Source organism: Eschrichtius robustus, chromosome 9 (genome assembly GCF_028021215.1).
Source record: "Eschrichtius robustus isolate mEscRob2 chromosome 9, mEscRob2.pri, whole genome shotgun sequence".
Classification (NCBI taxonomy): domain Eukaryota; kingdom Metazoa; phylum Chordata; class Mammalia; order Artiodactyla; family Eschrichtiidae; genus Eschrichtius; species Eschrichtius robustus.
In genome coordinates, this window is record NC_090832.1 from 39642780 (window position 1) to 39664246 (window position 21467).

The following is a 21467-nucleotide window of genomic DNA, read 5'->3' on the forward strand; positions in this document are numbered from 1 at the left end:
AACCCCTGCCCCTAAATCACTTTGTTCATAACTCTCTGATGCACTTATCACGGTTGACTTCACATGACAGCTCTGTGCGTGTCAGTCTCCCCTAGCAGGCTATGAACATCTTGAATGGCAATTTTTTATTCATCCATCTACAGCACTTGGCACAATATACTGTAGGTACTCAATTAGTGATTATTGAATGGAAAATTCATACGTCTTAACTTGCATGAGCAAAAGGTATAGCATAACTTTAAAATGAAGAGTTGCAAATATTTTACACTTATTCTTGCTACATGTAGTTCTAAAAAGATGAATTTATACCATGAACTTATACCTTTGTGAAAATATGGAAAATTCATGTATTTATAAAAGTGGTCACAACCAAATTAGCATTATTCTCTTCAAATTCCTTTATTTACTTATTCTTAAGTTTCCCTCTTCTGACCCTTAGATTAACATCCTCTATTTTTTCCTATTTGATTGATTTGTATATACTTGATTTCTATAATTGTGATAGTTTTTAAACTAACCTACTAACCAGATCCTTGGCAACAGCTACATTTTCAAAAGCTTTAATAGCTATTGTATGTAAATCAAATTGCAAATAACCTGTTTTATCCATTCCATCATTCAGCAAATATTATTACCTACCATGTGGTAGAAGCCACAGAGGAAACAAAGATCCTGTTTCAGGGGACAGAGGGTTACAACTAGAGCAGGTAATAAGAAATATACACAAATGACCAAGATCAGAAATCTAGCTAAGTGCCATATCTCTAATTTATCTAAAACTATTAATTAAAAAAAAGTTTTGTTTTTTTTTTAAATTTTTTGATTTTATTTATTTATTTATTTTTGTCTGTGTTGGGTCTTCGTTTCTGTGCGAGGGCTTTCTCTAGTTGCGGCGAGCGGGGGCCACTCTTCATCGCAGTGCGCGGGCCTTTCACTATCGCGGCCTCTCTTGTTGCGGAGTACAGGCTCCAGACGCGCAGGCTCAGTAGTTGTGGCTCACGGGCCTAGCTGCTCCGCGGCATGTGGGATCCTCCCAGACCAGGGCTTGAACCCGTGTCCCCTGCATTGGCAGGCGGATTCTCAACCACTGCGCCACCAGGGAAGCCCCCTAAAAAAAAGTTTTGAATGAAGCCTCAGTAGCTGAAGAATGAATTAAGAGGAACTGATGAAAATGACTAAGAATCAGAAACACAATCATGTTTCAGATTCATTTAATACTAATAGTTAAACATCCTGTCTGTCTCCTAAGATTCAAGTCAATACCATAACCATAGGCAAAGTAAAATCAGGATTTCTTGTTTTTTGATATTGAGCTGCATGAGCTGCTTGCAAATTTTGGAGATTAATCCTTTGTCAGTTGCTTCACTGGCAAATATTTTCTCCCATTCTGAAGGTTGTCTTTTCATCTTGTTTATGGTTTCCTTTGCTGTGCAAAAGCTTTTAAGTTTCATTAGGTCCCATTTGTTTATTTGTGTTTTTATTTCCATTTCTCTAGGAGCTGGGTCCAAAAGGATCTTGCTGTGATTATGTCGGAGTGTTCTGCCTATGTTTTCCTCTAAGAGTTTATAGTGTCTGGCCTTACATTTATGTCTTTAATCCATTGTGAGTTTATTTTTGTGTATGGTGTTAGGGAGTGTTCTAATTTCATACTTTTACATGTAACTGTCCAGTTTTCCCAGCACCACTTATTGAAGAGGCTGTCTTTTCCCCACTGTATATTCTTGCCTCCTTTATCAAAGATAAGGTGACCATATGTGCGTGGGTTTATCTCTGGGCTTTCTATCCTGTTCCATTGATCCATATTTCTCTTTTTGTGCCAGTACCATGCTGTCTGGATTACTGTAGCTTTGTAGTATAGTCTGAAGTCTGGGAGCCTGATTCCTCCATCTCCGTTTTTCTTTCTCAAGATTGCTTTGGCTATTCGGGGTCTTCTGTGTTTCCATACAAATTGTGAAATTTTTTGTTCTAGTTCTGTGAAAAATGCCAGTGGTAGTTTGATAGGGATTGCATTGAATCTGTAGATTGCTTTGGGTAGTAGAGTCATTTTCACAATGTTGATTCTTCCAATCCAAGAACATGGTGTATCTCTTCATCTAGTTGTATCATCTTTAATTTCTTTCATCAGTGTCTTATAATTTTCTGCATACAGGTCTTTTGTCTCCTTAGGTAGGTTTATTCCTAGATATTTTATTCTTTCTGTTGCAGTGGTAAATGGGAGTGTTTTCTTAATTTCACTTTCAGATTTTTCATCATTAGTGTATAGGAATGCAGGAGATTTCTGTGCATTAATTTTGTATCCTGCTACTTTACCAAATTCATTGATTAGCTCTAGTAGTTTTCCGGTAGCATCTTTAGGATTCTCTATGTATAGTATCATGTCATCTGCAAACAGTGACAACTTTACTTCTTCTTTTCCAATTTGGATTCCTTTCATTTCTTTTTCTTCTCTGATTGCTGTGGCTAAAACTTCCAAAACTATGTTGAATAATAGTGGTGAGAGTGGGCAACCTTATCTTGTTCCTGATCTTAGTGGAAATGGTTTCAGGTCTTCACCATTGAGGATGATGTTGGCTGTGGGTTTGTCATATATGGCATTTATTATGTTGAGGAAAGTTCCCTCTTCCAAAAATGGGCAGAAGACCTAAAAAGACATTTCTCCAAAGAAGATATACAGATTGCCAACAAACACATGAAAGAATGCTCAACATCATTAATCATTAGAGAAATGTAAATCAAAACTACAATGAGATATCATCTCACACCGGTCAGAATGGCCATCATCAAAAACTCTAGAAACAATAAATGCTGGAGAGGGTGTGGAGAAAAGGGAACACTCTTGCACTGTTGGTGGGAATGTAAATTGATACAGCCACTATGGAGAACAGTATGGAGGTTCCTTAAAAAACTAAAAATAGAACTACCATACGACCCAGCAATCCCACTATTGGGCATATACCCTGAGAAAACCATAATTCATAAAGAGTCATGTACCAAAATGTTCATTGCAGCTCTATTTACAATAGCCAGGACATGGAAGCAACCTAAGTGTCCATTAACAGACGAATGGACAAAGAAGATGTGGTATATATATACAATGGAATACTACTCCACCATAAAAAGAAACGAAATTGAGTTATTTGTAGTGAGGTGGATGGACCTAGAGTCTGTCATACAGAGTGAAGTCAGAAAGATAAAAACAAATACCGTATGCTAACACATGTATATGGAATCTAAAAAACAAAAAAAAAGAAAGAAAATGGTCATGAAGAACCTAGGGGCAAGACGGGAATAAAGACGCAGACCTACTAGAGAATGGACTTGAGGATACGGGGAGGGGGAAGGGTAAGCTAGGACAAAGTGAGAGAGTGGCATGGACATATATACACTACCAAACGTAAAATAGATAGCTAGTGGGAAGCAGCAGCATAGCACAGGGAGATCAGCTCGGTGCTTTGTGACCACCTAGAGTGGTGGGATAGGGAGGGTGGGAGAGAGAGAGATGCAAGAGGGAGGAGATATGGGGATATATGTTTATGTATAGCTGATACACTTTGTTATACAGCAGAAACTAACACACCATTGTAAAGCAATTATACTCTAATAAAGATGTTAAAAAAAAAATCAGGTTTTCTAATAATTAAAAATGTAATGCCTGAATTGTAATATTGCTTTTACATAACAACTTGGCAAAGTTGACCAAGAGTCTTTAAAACGTTGACCAGCTTTGACCCCAACAATCTCACTATGAAACTCCCTTGACCCTTTAGGTCCCTAGGATAACCCTCTTTTTACTTTGTTTTTGTTGCTGCTGGGAGAGGAGATAAAAAGATTTTAGCATTTAATAAACACCTGTTCTGTGTCATGAGTCTTGCTAGACACACTGCATTTTATTCCACTTAATCACAATTAATCTTTCTTTTTTTTCAAAAAAGAAAAATGGACTTTTTTCAAAGCTTAAAGATGGTGAGATACCTCCCTAAGGTCACACAGCTAATAAGTCACAGAGACAGGGTTCAAGTTCAGCTCTGTCTGATTGGAAAGCCTGCGTGATCCACTATGAATCATTGCTTCACAATATTCCTGGACTGTTGACCTAGTTTTACATACAACTTTTCACCTGTATTATTTTTCTCATGACTAAATGGCAATTCCTTGATGCTTTGTATCTCAAAGCTCTAAGAAACATGACTTTTTTGGAGAATTGATCAAAAACAGTTCACTTATTCATCTCCTCTATATTTTCTTTTAACCATTTCCTCTTCCTTCACATCTCATATACCAAAGAAAATATACCTCACATCTCATCCTGAAGAGAAACAACTTCAGTGCTAAATGCCTACTGAATTTATTTTGCAAATTCATAGAATTTGGATGGATATAAAAAACTTTGATTTAAAAGGCTTCTGGCTGTGGACTATAGACCCAAAGAATAAATTAAACAGACATTGTTTAGTAAAAGATTTCATAGTTTTCACTCTCTTGCATTCTCTCATTATATCATTATAACCTAAAAACAAGTTTGTTGTGAATACCATTTCATGCTGCCCTCATGAAATAACATGGTGCTCAAAGTATAGCATAATGATTGAGAAGCAGAGGTTCTGAAGACAGACGTTCTGATTATAAATCTTTAGTGTATACATTTGGCCTGGTTACTTGACCTTTCCGGGCGGGCCTAGACTTCTCCACATGTAAAATATCCATAATAATAGTACCTCTCGTATACAGTTGTTGAGGAGCTAAATGACATACTAAATTTAATTTGTATAGAACAGTACCTGGCACATACTGTGCTTAATATGCTTTAGATTTATTAATACTCTTATATAACAAAGATAAATAGAATGCTTATGATATGAATGATATGAATGATACATATGATAAAAACAATAAAAAGTTCACATTTAAATGTTAAGTAGCTTTAAAAATAAGGCATCTTAAAAAACATTTAAATTGTCTTACTGTTGATATACTATCTCAGTTGTACTCTAATTGAATGGCTTAGACACATTAGTGTGTGTGCATGTACATGTGTAAAACAAAAATCTGTGTGCAATTCTGATGAGGAATTTTAAAGTTTTTAAGTATTTTTTTCAAAAAGAATATAGGTCCCTCAAAGAGTGCAGACCCCAATGCCAACAAAGAAACCTCCCACTTTGTACCCAAAGCCCTGCTTCCTGAAACCTTTACAGGCAAACAGTTACAGCACAAGACCAGAAATACTGAATGAAAAAATAGGGAGAGAGGGAGATAAGAAAAGTTTACGTCACTTCTCTCTAGCTGGCCAGTGTTAATTATTTCTCAGTGATGGATGTTCATTCCTCTGCTTCACACTTTAGGTTTTCATGCAGCTGTGTGTTACTCCAAAATATTGAAAGAGCTCAATTTTGGTCGTTAAAATATGTTTCTGGATCTCCAGGAAAAGGTTTACTTAGTATGGGCAACTTTAAATCCTAAAAGGAGAACTTACCCTTCTTACAAGAGCTGATTAGTTTTGACATTTTATCAACTCTCCTGAAGAGTCGTTTATGGGCTGTGTTAAATACTAAAAAATAAAGTACGATGTGGTCCTGGTGAATCTTCTACAACAGAGAGAAAACTCAAAGCAGTATCTCAAATATTAGTAGCAAGTTCTTGCATTGATATTGAGTCAAATACTCTGCCATGCAGGCCCACTTGACCAGATCGGAGTTAGCTTGCTGGTTTTTCTCAAATATAAATATTTGCTTTGTTAATAGGGAAAGTTACATATTCCATGAGGCATAAAGAAAAATTACTTTCCATTGACCCAGAAAACTTACCTTGCAACTATGCCTGAAGGAGAAAGGAACTGGAATGAGAGTACTTGAAAAGAGAACTCTGGCTGCCACAGCTACCTACCTTGCTCCAAGTTCATGTTTAATTAAATTTACATCAATAATTCCATAAATTGCTTGCATGTTCATAGAACTTAAGTTATCATCTTTGATTCTAAGGTCAGATACTTACTGCTAACAACCATTGTGCCTCTATGCGAGGCTTGGCCCTCTGCCAGACTGTACTGCTTCTCCCACGGGGATGGGCCCACCATGACTATACAACTCCATGGGGGACGATGCGACACCAGCAGCCCCCTGGTTGCTCAGCAACAACCCCTTATGACTGCTCCTCTTGGACTACTAGGCAACAGCACTGAGCCTGACCCAGCTGCTCCCAGGCACTGCCTCTCAAGAGGGCCAGGTTAACAGGAGGCCAGGGGCCCTAAGTGACTAGTTACATAATCTAACACATTTCTCGGGATGCTCTCCAACTAAAAAATCAGAGCAGAGTTAGTTCCTACCCTGAAGGGTACCCTTGACCGTATCCTTAATTTAAACGCTACCCTTGAATCTTTAGAGAAGCTGACAGAAAACTAATGCATCAGAGTCAAAATCTGTGGCCAAAAAAAGTCTATTAAAAAAAAACACACACACATACATAAAGGAGGCCATTCCTTTTTTAATTGCGTTTAAAATATGACTTTCAAACCTTTCTTAATTTCAAAGAATTTTACTATTTACATACTTTCTGTTAACAGACCCCCCAAAACGGGGAAAACATATTAAACCACTTACTTTTATGGCAAGACTGTTCCTTAAATAGCTTAAAACATAACTTTAAGTATAGCAATTTCTAGGAAAGATCTTCGATTCTTATCTATACTTTAACCCACATTTATGTCTTCTTAGTTCTAGACTTTTAACAGATAGAAATTAGGCATATTTTTCCATCCGTTAGCTGACCTACCTTTTAGGACAAAGGCAACAACCCAGTCAACCAACCCAAAAACTTACCCACACATGGAAACATGAGTCCAGCCGTGCTCCCATCTCCTCTACTGTCACTTACCTCTTTGTTGTGGAAAAAGAGATGTGTGCTCCAAGAGACACGGACTCACAGCCAGTCTACCACAGTACAAATACGATTCTACTGCTCCAATCATTCAAAACCTTCAGTCAAGTCCAAGCAATTTATCGTGAAATGCAAGGCACTTCTGAATCTACTTCCCTTTGAACTTCCACCCATATCCGCAGCTGTCCAATATACTGATTTAATTATAGTTCCCTAAATACATCACACATTTTAAGCCTCCTTCCTCTTCCTAGGACATAGTCCTCTTTGCCTGGCAAACTAGTGGTTATCTTTCAAGATCTAGCAATAACATCACCCCCTCTGAGACACTGTCCCTGGTTTTAGAATTTCTTATAACCATCTCTGAGCATCTTCTACCTGATTCATACTGCTATAGCAGCATTAGTCACACTGTTTCACAGTAATTTACTTACTCAACATTAATCCTATGTCCTTCAAGGGCTAGGACCTTGTTCTGTTCAACTTGGGCTCCTTGGTGCCTGGCATATTCCTTTGCATTAAGAAGCTGTTTATACTACGGCTGTATTAATGATTAGAGAACAAAACTCCCAGGCAAAATTGTAAAATAGATGAGGAGTGGGCATTTTTAACCTCTTAATTAACCAGGGATGGGTAATAAAGCAATTCAAATCAAAACAAAAACTTAATCTCCTGACTTCTGGGCTGGTCCTCTTCCTAAATTATGATGAATCATTGAGGGCAAATAAGTAGATACCTCTGCAGTGATCCAATCCATCCAGTAATACGGCTAAAATAATCAGATTTCCTGTGTCCCCTTTATTATAATCATAATAACATGAAATTCAAGGGAGCTACATGGTCAGGTAACCAAATCACTAAAAGGTGGTCTGGAGCTGGTCTCAGGGAAGATAATTTCCCATTCAGATTAGCAACTCTTAAAGCAGTTTTTGCAGGAATCTTGGTGCAAGTAAAGTAGGGAAGAGAGTAGAAAAGAAACCAAAAAAATTAGAGCTAAATAGAAAGCAAGAAAAAGCTATTCTAATTTTAAAAACCTCCTAAAAAATACTTCACAAAACAGCATTTACTCAACATGTCTCCTTCAAAGCACTAATTTAAAAAAAAAATAGGAACATGAGCAAAGAACACACAAAAGCCCACAAATGCAGCAGCCAAGAGTAACAGCATGAAGCCACTCAACCTCTTACTTCACCACTTCAGTGGCTAAAGATATAGGCCTCCATTTTCAAACATAACAATGCTTTTATGCTTTTTCTACAACTTTCTAGGTTCACATATGTGTTTATCTAAGATATTGCCAAATCTTTGATATTAGCAGTAATGTGATTGTCTAAAATAATCCATGCAATCCAAATTCTAATCAACGGACATCTAAATTTTTAGCTTATCTGTGTTAAGCTGAGAGGGAATTCTTAGTCTACTACAAGCTTGTGGTTCTAAATACCCCTAAGTCTGTGCTTCCTCAAAACTAGGAAACCTGCACCCTTGAAAATACCAGAAGGTACTCACAACCACATGATAAATTTTGTTTATCAAAGGAGTCTTACTTGACAGTATATATTTAAAGCATGTTTTTATACTAAAAGAAAATGAACACATTATAGAGTGCATAATGTATACAAATATGTAAGATGAATATGAAATGTCAAAGAAACTTTGTACTTTTCTATGGAGCACTTTGAGTTATGCCTCTAGATTTCTGGGAGTTCTTTGGTGGAAAAGCGTGAGAAGCCCTACTCTAAGGGATTCCCTCCTAGAAGTTGAGGAAAAGATTACTTTCATGTAAAAAATATATATCACCTTGGCTCTAGCATACCACGACCACTGAACTCAAAAAGTGCTACCATACTTAGACATACCATTACTTTTTTAATTGGAAATTAACCTTTATAACATCTTTTTTATTTTGAAGCAAAAATATTTCTCTCTCCAACAGTCCTAAATCTTTCTGCAGGTACCTCACAGGACCAGTCTAAACTCCTATATATGTAAGACAGTCCTTCAAATAAACATAATAGTCACAAGTAATGGAGGCGTACTGGATGCCAGGAAATGTGCTGGGTACTTGACAATCATTAATCAAAAAATAAAACTGCAGGTATATAGTATCATCTTTATTCTACAAAAAAGAAGAAGTAGATGAAGAGGAGGAGAAAGGGGGAGGGGGTAAGGGGAAGGAGAGTGGGAAAGGAAACAGCCTACAAAGGGATAAGTAACTTTCCCAAAATAGCACAGCTCATTAGGAGCAGAGCTGAGCTCTAACTCCAAAGCTTGTGCTTGTTTTTCTCTTTCTTTATACATCATGTTATACTACATTTCCATGCCCACTTTCCCAGGTGTTCATTTCTCCTAGCGAAATATCTCCATTTTACAACTATTCCTTCCATCACTTCTGCAATAACAGACCATCCTGATCAATGTACGTGTGTGTGTATTTATTTGTAGGAGTAAAATATCCAGAACAATTTGGCCATGGAAGAACAGAGTTGGGCCATCACTTCCTTTGCTCTGGATAAGATACTGCTATTGATACAACTTAAAAATATGCTACCTATGTTGGACAACCACTTGACATTATATTGAATTGGCCATAAACCAAAATTCTTTAGTATTGTTTTAACAGATTCTGCTAATAACCATTTCTTCTCTAACTGGTTTCTTTCTTAAAATGTATACAACTCTTGTATTTACCTACATATAAACAACCTGTGAAAATAAATCTTTATTCATAGAGAGTCACAGATTATATGACTCTCTACTACTTTCAAGGATGAAAATTAGCTACAAGTTTAAGTCCAAAGTTTTCATCCCAGCATTTAAGATTCTTCACTACAGCCTCAATGTGTCTTTCCACCCTTACCTTCTCCCAGCCCCTAAAATTCTACACAGCTCTGTCTCACTCTTTTCTGTATTTGTACCTTCATTCATGCTGTTCTCTCAATCAGGAATGCTTCGCCCACTCACTGAAATTCTATCAGTCCTTCAAGGACCATCCCAATTACTACATTGCCTTTAAAGTCTTTCTGATTAATTTCAAAGTTTATCTTCTTCTTCTTTGAAACCCCACAGCTTTTTTGTAGCTCTTTTGTAGTACTTATTACAGTCTGCCTCGCAGGAAAGGTAAGTATATTATTTTCCCTTACCTCCCCCAAACAGATAGAATCCTAAACGTCTTAAAAAAAGATGGAGTCTGATTCCACTTTGCAATATATCACTAAACACAGTAGCTGAATCCAGGAGGGTGCTTTTTAATAGATGTTTATTTGAATTTAGTTAACTATTCATCTCAGAGATGCATGTACTGAGTTCCAAAATTCATTAAAAACTTAAATAAAGAATATCTATAACCAACCACAGAAAAGAACCTGAATATCAATGGGTACATATAGCACTAAAATATGGAATTATAGGCTCTATTTAGAATAATACAGGTACTTTTTTCACTGTATTGATCTCATGATGAAGAACTGAAATCGCATCATTCATATTGGTGTAATCATGTTGACAAAAACTGAAATCTCAAGAGATTAAGAGACTTCCTCAGGGTCACATGACTAATTAAAAGCTGAGTTGGCCTTACAACAAAGCTTTCTAATTTCTAGCTTAGTTATTTTTCTCTACTATTATCATCCAAATCATGTGTCGATACGTTTTCATAAATATTAGCTGCAAAAATATTTATGTAAGAGAGAAATATTCTCTTCTTTCTTATATATTAATAATCTTCAAATTATTATTTGTACAGGTAGAATTTAAAATAAAATTCATTAATGATGATTAAAGAGGATTATAATACACAAAATTTATTTATACAAATCTGACTCATTTTGCAACTTAACTACAAAGACAACAGTCAAGAATCAGGTTATTAACAAATATTGTTGTTCAGTCAAAATAAATGTCATAAAACCTATGTCGTAAAACCTATACACTAATAACATTCACGGTCTTTATTATAAGCCAGTCCTACAGATTTAATCAGAGCCTGTTTATGCCTCTGGTTTGTTTTTAACCTCTTGTCACCAATTTAGAGCATAGTAAAAATTTTGCCTGCCCAACATCCATTTCCCCTTGAGGAGCCTTTCCTCCTATAGCCACTGCATAAGATTCGTTGTTTCCGAGAATGAAGTTGAGACTCAGACCTGACATATCCAAGCTCCAAGTGCCCTGAGCCACAGTGACTGGCTCAGAAGTGATATGTGACACAAACCTGCCTCAACAGGCTTATTATTACGTTTTTCCAACCCAGCAAATGCTTAAAGACTGGGTTCATGATGCAAATTAGTCCACCTTAGGACTGGTGTCAAAGCTACTAAGTGAAGACACTTTTTTCTCTTTGAATTTAAACTTGAGGAGTTAGGCCTGGAGCTGTTGATAGCAATTTTGTCACCAAGCAGCGCCTGAGAATGAAGCCAAGTTGAAAGACAGTAGAGCCAAGAAGTAGAAGGGAATAGGGTCCTTACAAAATAATGTGAGCTCTAGATCAAGCTGTGACTGAAAGCTGGGTTACATAAATCTGATAAATTCTCCCATTCTCCTTAAGCCAATTTGAAGTGGATTTGCTATCGTGAGCAACTGTGACATTCCTAACTAATGCACTCAGGTATCTGACTTTCTCAACCCACAACAGATTCAAAAGGTCATATAGAGAGTGAACAGTAAGAGCTGTTACATACATCAGATGAAGTAGCAGCTTACGGTTTGAAAGTGATGATGAAGACAGGTAATATGTAAAAAAAGAAAATAAGGAATTTCAAAAATGTGGAGTCTTTTAGTCAAGGACTTACTCCACATAGCATCCTGGGAAACCTCTCAGTCCCAGAAAAAACAGGATAGTTGCCATGCTATTTGGGAGTACAGAGATTCTTGCAGTGATCTGCATAAACAAGAAGATAAGGGGTCATTAGGTCACAGAGGACTCAAGGCAGGTGGTGGTGAGGCTCTGAGGTTTCTGTACTTGTAGGGGAGAGTGTGGTAAGCACACAGAATTCTTAGGTTCTCCATTGACTTGTACTAATTGGAAATGTGCAATCCACTGAGAAACATCTTACTCCAAGCAATCAGAGCATGGACAGTAAAAAATAGATGGATCAAAGAATCGGCCATCCCAATGAAGCCAAAGTACAAGTGTAGGTGTGAATCTTTGGCTTGGTGTAAAAAAAAAAAAGAATATAGGATGCTATGCCCAGAGACTTTCTGAATTTGAGATTTTAGGAAGGAACAATTTCATATGATAAGTCCAGGTTGTGACTACAGAAGGGGCTGGGTGAAAAGAAGTAAAAGAGAAGACTACTGCTTGAAACTGCAGAGGTCACAAACTGAGAGGCTGTGGTGTTCGGTGTAGACATGAAGTCACCCAGATTGAGGACAGGAGACAGGTGGGAGAAGATGACTGTACACCAGTTGCTGGAGTGTTCAGTGAAGGAGGGGTTTGTTCAGGTGGTGAGTAGATCACAGAAATAAGCAATGGTAGTTGATAGCATAGCCAGATGGCTCAAAGGAACAGGAATGAGTATAAGAGTGTAGAGAAACAATGGTCTACAGGTGGGAGGGTGTATGGAGGGCATGTGACCCACCTCCCTACCCTGAGATTCATGAACTACGGAGTAATCAGCAGTCTCCAACAGGAAGGGCTCACGGGGAAGTGGAATACCCCTGGGAGAGTCAAGATTCAGGGCTAGAGAAAAAAGTGGAGGTTAAGAGGAGTTTACTGGGACTGAACAGGTGTTCCAGAGGGCATAACAGAATGGTTTTGAAGGAAGAATAAAAAGCAGAGATTAGGTCAGGGAGAGGCAGCACAAAGCATAATAAAGTTTCAAGGCAGAGAGGAGAAATGAGCAGACAAACGATAAAAACAGAGATTTGAAGCATTAGAAAATTAACTGTTTTGCAAGGTTAACACAATTACATGTTCCAAAACTGGTAACGTGGGAATTTAGGAAGAGCTAGCAGCTATGATGTGGGATGTGGAATTCCTTTTCCTCCTGGGATGAGGTGGTGAGTGACAAACGTGGATCAAGGCAGTTTAGGGAGGCAATCGAAGAGCCTGCAGTCATGTGTAGGAATGGTGGCCAGCAAGTCATGTGAGAGGGAATTCTGTGGGACTTCAGGATGATATGGCCAGTTATATCGAGGGGGGCTCCAAGGAGGTGCAGGGGCATGGGATGCTATTTCAAATCAGTGGGGAAGGAATCAATGACAGAAGAAACGAATTTGAGACAAGACTAGTGATTAAAAAATGTTAATAATAAAATTAGATTACCTACTTCATCCCCTACTAAAATAACTTCTAAAGGATTAAAACTTTAAATTAAAAAAAAATCAACAGTACTATTAAAAACGTAGATGAATATGTTTAAAGGGGAAAGTCCTTCTCAGAAACTATGCGAGAAGAAATTGACAGCTTTCACATCCACAAAATTTAAGGATTTTACAAAGCAATGCTCCCTAAAATAGTTAATGGCAAACAAATGAAACTGATTAAAAAATTGCAACATAACAGACATACAAAGAGTTAATATCCTAATGAATAAAAAGCTCTTGGAACAAACAAAAAAGGATTAAAAACAGGCAAAGAATACTAAAAAGCAATTCGTAAAAATAAATCCAAAATATCCAATAAACATACTGACTAACTAAAAATATTCGGCCTCATTAGCAATCAAAGAAATACAAATATGAGGTATCTTTTCCTACTGATTTCTAAATTTAAAATTTTTAAACAGTATTAGTATGTTGGTAAAATTTTTGAGTATAAATTGCTGCAGGCTTCCTGGAAAGAAATTTTGCAAAATGTGTCAAAAATGGTTAACAAGTGAATATCCACTGACCTAGCAAGTCCATGTCTAGAAGTTTATTCAAAGAGATTAATAAAACAGCCATGTACAGTGTATGAAGATCACAAACAGAGTTATCTACTATGGTATTGTTTATAAAACCAAATTTGGGAACATTCTGCATATTTACCAATAGGGGTTAGTTAAAATTTTAATAGAACACTATGTAGCCATTAAAAATATGATTTAGCACCTTGACGAGATATAGTAAGATGAAATATTAAGGGAATATGATATATCACTTTTCTTTTTAAAATCTACATATATGCAAAGAATTTTATAACTAATGGTGGAATTTAGGTGGACATTATTTTCCTCTTAATACAATTCTGAATATTTCTGATTTTCACTGCAATGTGTATGGTCTCAGAAACACTATTTCAAAATTTTAAAGTTTAAAACTTAGTGGTATTTTAAGTGGCAAACATTACCTGCCCAGAAAATTACATGTGGAATAACCCATTATAATGTAATAATAGGGAGTTGACAAAAGGATGAGACTGAAAGAAAAAAATCACCTGATTATATTTTCACATCTGTGATTCTTGGTGAATAATTTATAATAGCAAGCATATATTGTCCTTGGAAAAACTGAATTCTACATTTGAACATTGCCAATATTTAAAGCAATGCATTTTAATGATTTATGTTTTTCTTTTCTTATTTCTGTGTTAAGCTGATGATTACCACAGGGTGCAGCAAAATTAAAATGTGGCCTAACTGGAAAATTCTGTTTCATACCCTTAAGAGCTGAAATTTTATCTAGCCAAAAACTATTTCATGGGTCACTTTGAATAATAAGAAGAATGTTACTTTTTAAAATTTGCTCTTCCTATTCATTTGTATTCTGGTAATAATAATTTTAAGAAGAAAAAAATAATTTACAAACTGTATACCATTATTACATTAATATAAAAACATTCTTACAAACGGACAAAGACTGGAAGATACTCAATATTGAAGCGATTATGTTTGAATATTAGAATTTAAAAATCTTTCAGTGTTCTTAATAGTGTGATGGTTTTATGATAAAAAAAAATCTGAAAGAAAGAAGCTAACTAATAAAGTTTTACCAATCCTTTTATAAGATAATTTGAGATGTCCTTAGATATAAACGAAACTGCTGTCCTTAGTCAGAATCATATTTCATTAATCCATATTTTAAGTGGATTACATTGAGACAAAACCCACAAAGTGAAGAACTGAACCAATTTGCTATTAGGACCAATAATAATTATTGACAGGTAATATGAAAAGTTTTCAACAAATTAGGTAAATTAAGATACTTTTTAAAAGAGTTGGTAAAAATAAGCATCTATGAGTAAAAAAAAAGTGCTTTGTTTCCTCCCATTTTGCAGTTACACCCGAAAAGTTTATATTTCCTTTCAAAGCATTCAAACCTAGAACCCAAACATGGACTTCTCAGAGTTGGAACAACCTATGCCGGGTTTTACTTGAAGCTTAATATCCTTTGGCAAAAATCCACAAACATCTCAGGGAGCTGACCCAGATCTACCCTGTGAAGAAAGTATTCCCCACTTCCCCTGAAAACGTTCTCCCACTCCTCCCTGAGGCAAACAAATAAAAACTATGCCCCCCATGTTGCAGACTGGTCCCATACCCATACTGTCAAACCCATATGGTGCAAAATGAATGGAAAACCTGAAATGACCTCATTTATATCTATAGCTGGGTTGGTGGCAGAGGGACCATGGATGCACTGCCCAAGTTATCACACTGCTTATTTTGTAACCATCTTTACAACTGATACTGAAGATGGGCACATTTCAAGTGGCTAGCAATCCAAAATCCAGGTTATCAGCAAGGTTGGTTTCTTCTTGGGAGCTCAGGAGAATCTGTTCCATGCCTCTCTCCTAGCTTCTGGCGGTGGCTGGCAAGTCTTGGAATCCCTTACATCTGCATAACTCCAATCTCTACTTCCACTGTCACAGGCTTGCCTTCCCTCTATGAGTCTCTGTCTCTGTGTCTCTTCTCTTCTTCTTATAAGGGCACCAGTCATACTGGGTTAAGGGCCCACCCTACTCCAGTATGACCTCAAATTAACCAATTACAACTGCAATGACCCTATTTCTAAATAAGGTCTCATTCTGAGGTTCCAGGAAGTACATGGATTTTAGGGAGACATAATCCGACCCAGTAAACCCACCAAATCTGCCTTCATTCTTCTATTGCCATCTTTGTATATAGTGCTAGTCCTCAACCTCAAGCCAAGAAGCTGAGAACCACCCTTCATTCCCACCTCCCTTTAAATTCATATCCCAGTTATCATCAAGCCTGATCATTTCCCACTCCTAATATTTCTAGACTCTGATACTCCTGTTCATCCCTAAATTCTTTATCCCTAATCCCTGAATCACTCTCTAGCACCTCTTGCTTGGGCTACAACAGTCTGTCCAATACTCCTCAAATCCAATCTTCTCCAAGCTACAAGAGTATATATAGATATATACATACAGCTTCATGGCATGTTAGAAAGATGTACAGTTGCTTTTGTTTGTTTGTTTTTCCTATTTTTCACTACCGTGAAAAGTTCTGCTTCTTTACTGCAATGAGCGTAATTATGATAGACATCCTTCTTCAGGGATACAGAAACTGAGAGGCAGAGTGGTTTGTGTGCAAGCCCTGGCCTTTGTAACATCTTCTCCTGACTTGATAGATTCTTTACAAACCTTCAGAATGCAACAAAATCCATTATATCTATAATCTAGCTTTTTATAGATTTTATTAGATTTGGAAAAGACAGGCAAGAGGGGCTTATTTCAGTGTTCTGAGATTTAATATTATACCTGGCTCCAGAAGCCCCATGATAGAAGTACTTATTCTCATTTTTTAGATAAACAAAAATAATAAACAAAGGTAATTGCATGAGTTATAAGCCATCCTTGTTTACACAAACGTACACACTGATTTTAAGAACAGTGTTTTCTTCTGAGACATATTAACCCAGCCCATAAAAATTAGTGTAGAAATAAATCACTTCATAGTCCTTTGATATAAGCATGTTTGGGAAGACAGCTTAACTCTTTCCTGTCTTCCACGAAATTATTCCTGAAACTATCACACTGAACCTCAGTTTCCTCCTTTCCTTCACCCAAAAAGTGAAAACTTACAGTTAACCATGCTAATTTGCACACTCCCAAAGGGGATTCTTTTTCATCAGCACAGTGGATTTTAGGGCTTAGCAGGAAATAGGGACTATGAGGAGGCAGAATCCAAGAGACAGAGGAAGGCATTTAGCTCCATTTATATTGTCTATAAACGCTTCTGCTGTTGCTTCCCCAAACAAGTGTTCAGGCTGTGTTGGCTCCAGACTACACAGTCTTAAAGTATTTCCATTCCCTTGGCCCACTTTCCAGTCTGAGAAATCCTATTCTAACTGATCCAGGATCCTAGGTGAGATTACTTCCTCCTATTCAGGAACATGTACAACTGTGAATTGCTTTATTCTTATATAGACAGCTCTGAACTTCTTTTCCAACCAAGCACCCAACTCTTGGACACCATCACTTTTTAAGAATAGGAGTTATTGGAGAACACAAATCTACTCTGATTTATAAAGTCCATAGCATGCTTTATACCTGGACAGATGCTTAAAACTGCTATTTGCCTTTGAGAGCATGAATGAAAAATAAATAAAAATAAAAATAGAGTAGACTACTTATTTGATTTCTCAAGGTCAACTGTACTTCCAATCAAAAGAAAAATAATAATAACCACTTTGGTTTTCTGGGTATGTTCAAGTATTCTCTTTATATAATGTCGCTACCTGATAATGACTTATAAAAAGTACATTGAGCCTATTAATATAAAAATTACTGAGACCAACAGGATTCAGAGAGCATGTACTAACCACAGAAGTTTTAAAACAGTAAGATAGGAGCCCTGGATTTATCCCTAATACATGATTTTTGCACATGTCAATCACTTAAACTTGGGCCTTAGATCTCTATATCTAATAAAATATGTTTAATTAGTACTTAGAAGAATTATGTGGCATCATAATTACGGATGCTTATTTTATCATAGGATTTATAGGGTTTTTCTGATATTCAGAAAGGAATTTTTTTTTCTAACTCAATTAAAATCTTGTGTTGAAGGAATGGAAAACCACTGAATTTACTATCAAGCCATTCAGGTCTGAGTCTCATCAACATCCTAAAATACAATTTTCAAATTGCTTTATTTCCCATTCTCAAAGGAGACTGCAGGAAATTTAGTCTTAATTAAGCCTGATTTACTCTCATTTAGCATTAAAAAAAAAAAAAAAAGATACTGGGGGAAGGGATGAATAGGCAGAGAACAGAGGATTTTTAGGGCAGTGAAAATACTCCCTATGATAGATGAATACATGTCATTATGTGTTTGTCCAAAGCCATATAATGTACAACAACAAGAGTGAACCCTAAGATAAACTACGGACTTTGGGTGATTATGATTTGTCAATGTAGGTTCATCTATTGTAGCAAACATACCAGTCTGGTGAGTGAGGGAGGCTATGCGTGTGTAGGGGTAGGGGGTATTTGGGAAATCTGCACCTTCCTTTCAATTTTGCTGTGAATCTAAAACTGCTCCAAAAAAAACTGTCTTTAGAAATATTTTATTTCTGAGAAATGTTACACTTTTTTGCAAATTTGTTTGCTATATCTGAGCTCTAAATTTGTAAGGAAGCAAAGTGTTTCCTGTCCAACCTTCTCTCTATGTATATATCAAATCATATATGATCTAGTAAGAAACATTTATTTCTCCAGAATTTTCTACATTTTGTGAATACATAACTTCTACATAAAATTCACTCTATAATGCTCTTAAAAAGTTAGACATACGTTTATCATACAACCCAGCAATTGCACTGCTAAATATCTATCCAAGAGAAATGAAAACATGTACTCACAAAGACTTGCATGTGAATGTTCTTAGCATCATGATTCACAATAGCCTCAAGCTGAAAACCCAAATGTCCATCCACTGGCGAATGGATAGACAAAATGTGGTATATCCATACAATGGAAAACTTCAACAATAAAGAGGAATGAAATACTGATACACGCTACAGTATAGATGAATCTCAAAAACAGTAAGTGAAAAAAGTCATAAACAAAAGATGACATATTTTATGATTCCATTTATATAAAATGTCCAGAGAAGGCAAATCTATAGATACTGAAAAATTAGTGGTTGCCTGAAGCTGAGCAGAGATTAATTATAAATGGGCATGAGGGATCTTATTGGGGTGATGAAAATGTTCTAAAACTGAATTATGGTGATGGTTTTACAACTTGGCAAAATTTCTTTAAAAATCATTGAAAGGGGTAAATTTCTAAAAATTTAAACTTCTAGTTTAAAATTGGCTCAAGAGGAGAGAAAATTCTTTAACAAAGAATGAAATTTGACACAATTTTAAATATCCTGCATAAGGTATTCCATTAGTCTTTGATATTTTGTTGAAGAAAGTTGTGGTAAAGATAAAACTAAAAAGTCAATTACTAAAAACTTTTTGAAAACTTTTTTCCAATATATACTTTGCTTCAAAATTAAATCATTTGATCTTCCAAAACACTGTTTTAGAAAATGAACTCCCTTAACATAGTGTCAGCAGAGGGTTACTGACCAGCACCTGACATACTAACAGGAAAACAAGGTTTTCAAATTGCTGGTCTAACTAACCTTGATCCAGAACCTACGCCATTACAGCACTTCCTGTGAGCTTAATGGCCATCAGATCTCATTTTAACAATCCAAATTCTGAGCTTTCTGAATATTAAATCCCAGAAGGAATTTTTTTATGTGTAGCAATGTCAATAAGAAGAAAGGCATCTTGTGAAGAGATAAAGTGGACAGATGGATTTTGAATCTACATGTACACCAAGAGAAATGCAATACTCACAGTAGTTCTAATCCACACTTTTTCAGTATCCAAACTATTAATATGAGTGTTTTAGTATTTAGTTTTTCTAGTTGAATGTTTAAGTGGTCATCGGCATCGAATCTCCATTTTACAGTCCTGCACAGACTCTGACTAATAATTTCACCTGTCGTTTTTTTTTTGGTTTTTGTTTTCTTAGTGTTTCCTGTGTGCCCCACTTGTACCAAGCGCTCTTCCAAAGGAACCGTGTTCGGATGTGTTCCCTGGGATGAGCTCTACGAAGATGAAACTGGTCCGTTCATCTCAGCCTCACTCGTCAGGGGTTGCCAGTCAGGACAGCTGGTAAATCGGGGTCATCTCCCCCTGAAGGCACTATCAGGCGCTTCCCCAACGAGCTGCTACAGCATCAGCAGTCAGGACCCACGCCCTCCATCTCCTGAGCCCCTGCGACCACACTGCGCTCCCGTCCCTCCCTGGCTGCCGGCCGGTGTCCTAGGCTCAGTGAAAACCCAGTAGTTGAAGAGAACTCTTCATTTGACCCGATCTCACCATTCCCATGCTTTATCAAATAATGGATGGAGACTGGTGAGATGAGGTGACTGGGCTAAAGCCACACAGCTCGACGCGGGCAGAGCCGGCGAGAACACTGGTCTCTGCTGACCCGGCGGCCGCGAGCGGCTGCCTGGGGCTGGGAACGCGCAGCCCATGGGAAACGACGTGGCATTACCCGTGCTAGAGGCGAAGGCTCAGCAACTTATGAGAGGAGATCACCAATGTCCAGCTTCAGGGCAGAGTGGGCAAAAAGAGGTGACCAGACCTCCCTGGTTACGCATGTTGGCCTGAGCGTCCCCTTCCACTCTGCAAGTACCTCTGCATGTTAAATGATGTGGTCGCTCTGGCCAAAGAGGCGTCCACTTTGAATTTCCCCCATGCTCGTGCGGACTGGCCAGAAAATAGGAAAGTTGCTATAACCACATCTTCGCTCTCTGTCTCCCCTGACTGCCCAAGTCCTTTCCCTCCATCTTCGCTCCAGAGACCCACCCCCCCCCAACACTCCCGACTCCCTTTCAACACGTACATACCAGCCGCGCGCAGAGCTGCTCGCCGAGCCTGGGCCGGGTCCCGGTGCCCGGGCTCGCCCGGCCTCTACGTGGCCGCGAACTGCGACGCGGGCTCTAGGTCGCTGCCGCCTCTACCGTCCACGAGGGTGCGACCGCGTCTGAGCTGCTGGGCTGGGGCGCAGCCAGGAAGTGGCAGCGACTCCGGGGGCGGAGAGAGCGGCTGCCGGGACCCGCCCCCGAGCGTGGAGTGCCCCTCCCCCATCCCCCCACCCCGCAACCCCCCACCCCGGGTCTCGCTCTCTGTGCAGCCACTGCCGCCAAAGGGCTCTCGGGGCCGGCGCGACGGTGGTTCTTGTCTTTTGGCTCCCTGGGCAGCGTTCTTTTTCCTGCGTGCGCGTTAACAATTAATCATCAGTGATCATCACAGAACCCGTGCCCTCCTCGCCTACCACTCTCAGTTCCCCTGGGGCAGGGTTAAGGTTCTACTAAGAATTTACTTGATGTGACTGAGGGAATTTCGCGTCCCTCCCTGCTCCCGGAGGCTTCCTCTGTAGACCCTCTGACCCATTTGTGCGCGACCCCGAGCGCTTGTGCTCCAAGTGTCCTCAGGTTGCACTTTACTCGTGGCTCCTTGGAGAAGGTAGGAATGTGCATGGTTTTCCTATCTGCACCCGGAATGTGGGTATTCGTGTTTTTTGTTTCTTGTGTTTTTTTTAACATCTTTATTGGAGTATAATTGCTTTACAATGGTGTGTTAGTTTCTGCTTTATAACAAAGTGAATCAGTTATACATACACATATGTTCCCATATCTCTT

General features: G+C 38.0%; 1 protein-coding gene across 2 annotated transcripts in view; it reads right to left on the reverse strand.

Annotated features, from left to right (window-relative positions):
* Positions 1–20828, reverse strand: part of PKIB (cAMP-dependent protein kinase inhibitor beta) — a 112235-nt gene extending 91407 nt beyond the window's left edge. For both annotated transcript variants that reach the window (XM_068550814.1, XM_068550813.1), the window contains exon 1: positions 20673–20828. The gene's annotated coding sequence lies outside the window, so the exon portion shown is untranslated. The remainder of the gene's footprint in view (positions 1–20672) is intronic.
* Between the last annotated feature and the right edge of the window lie 639 nt (positions 20829–21467).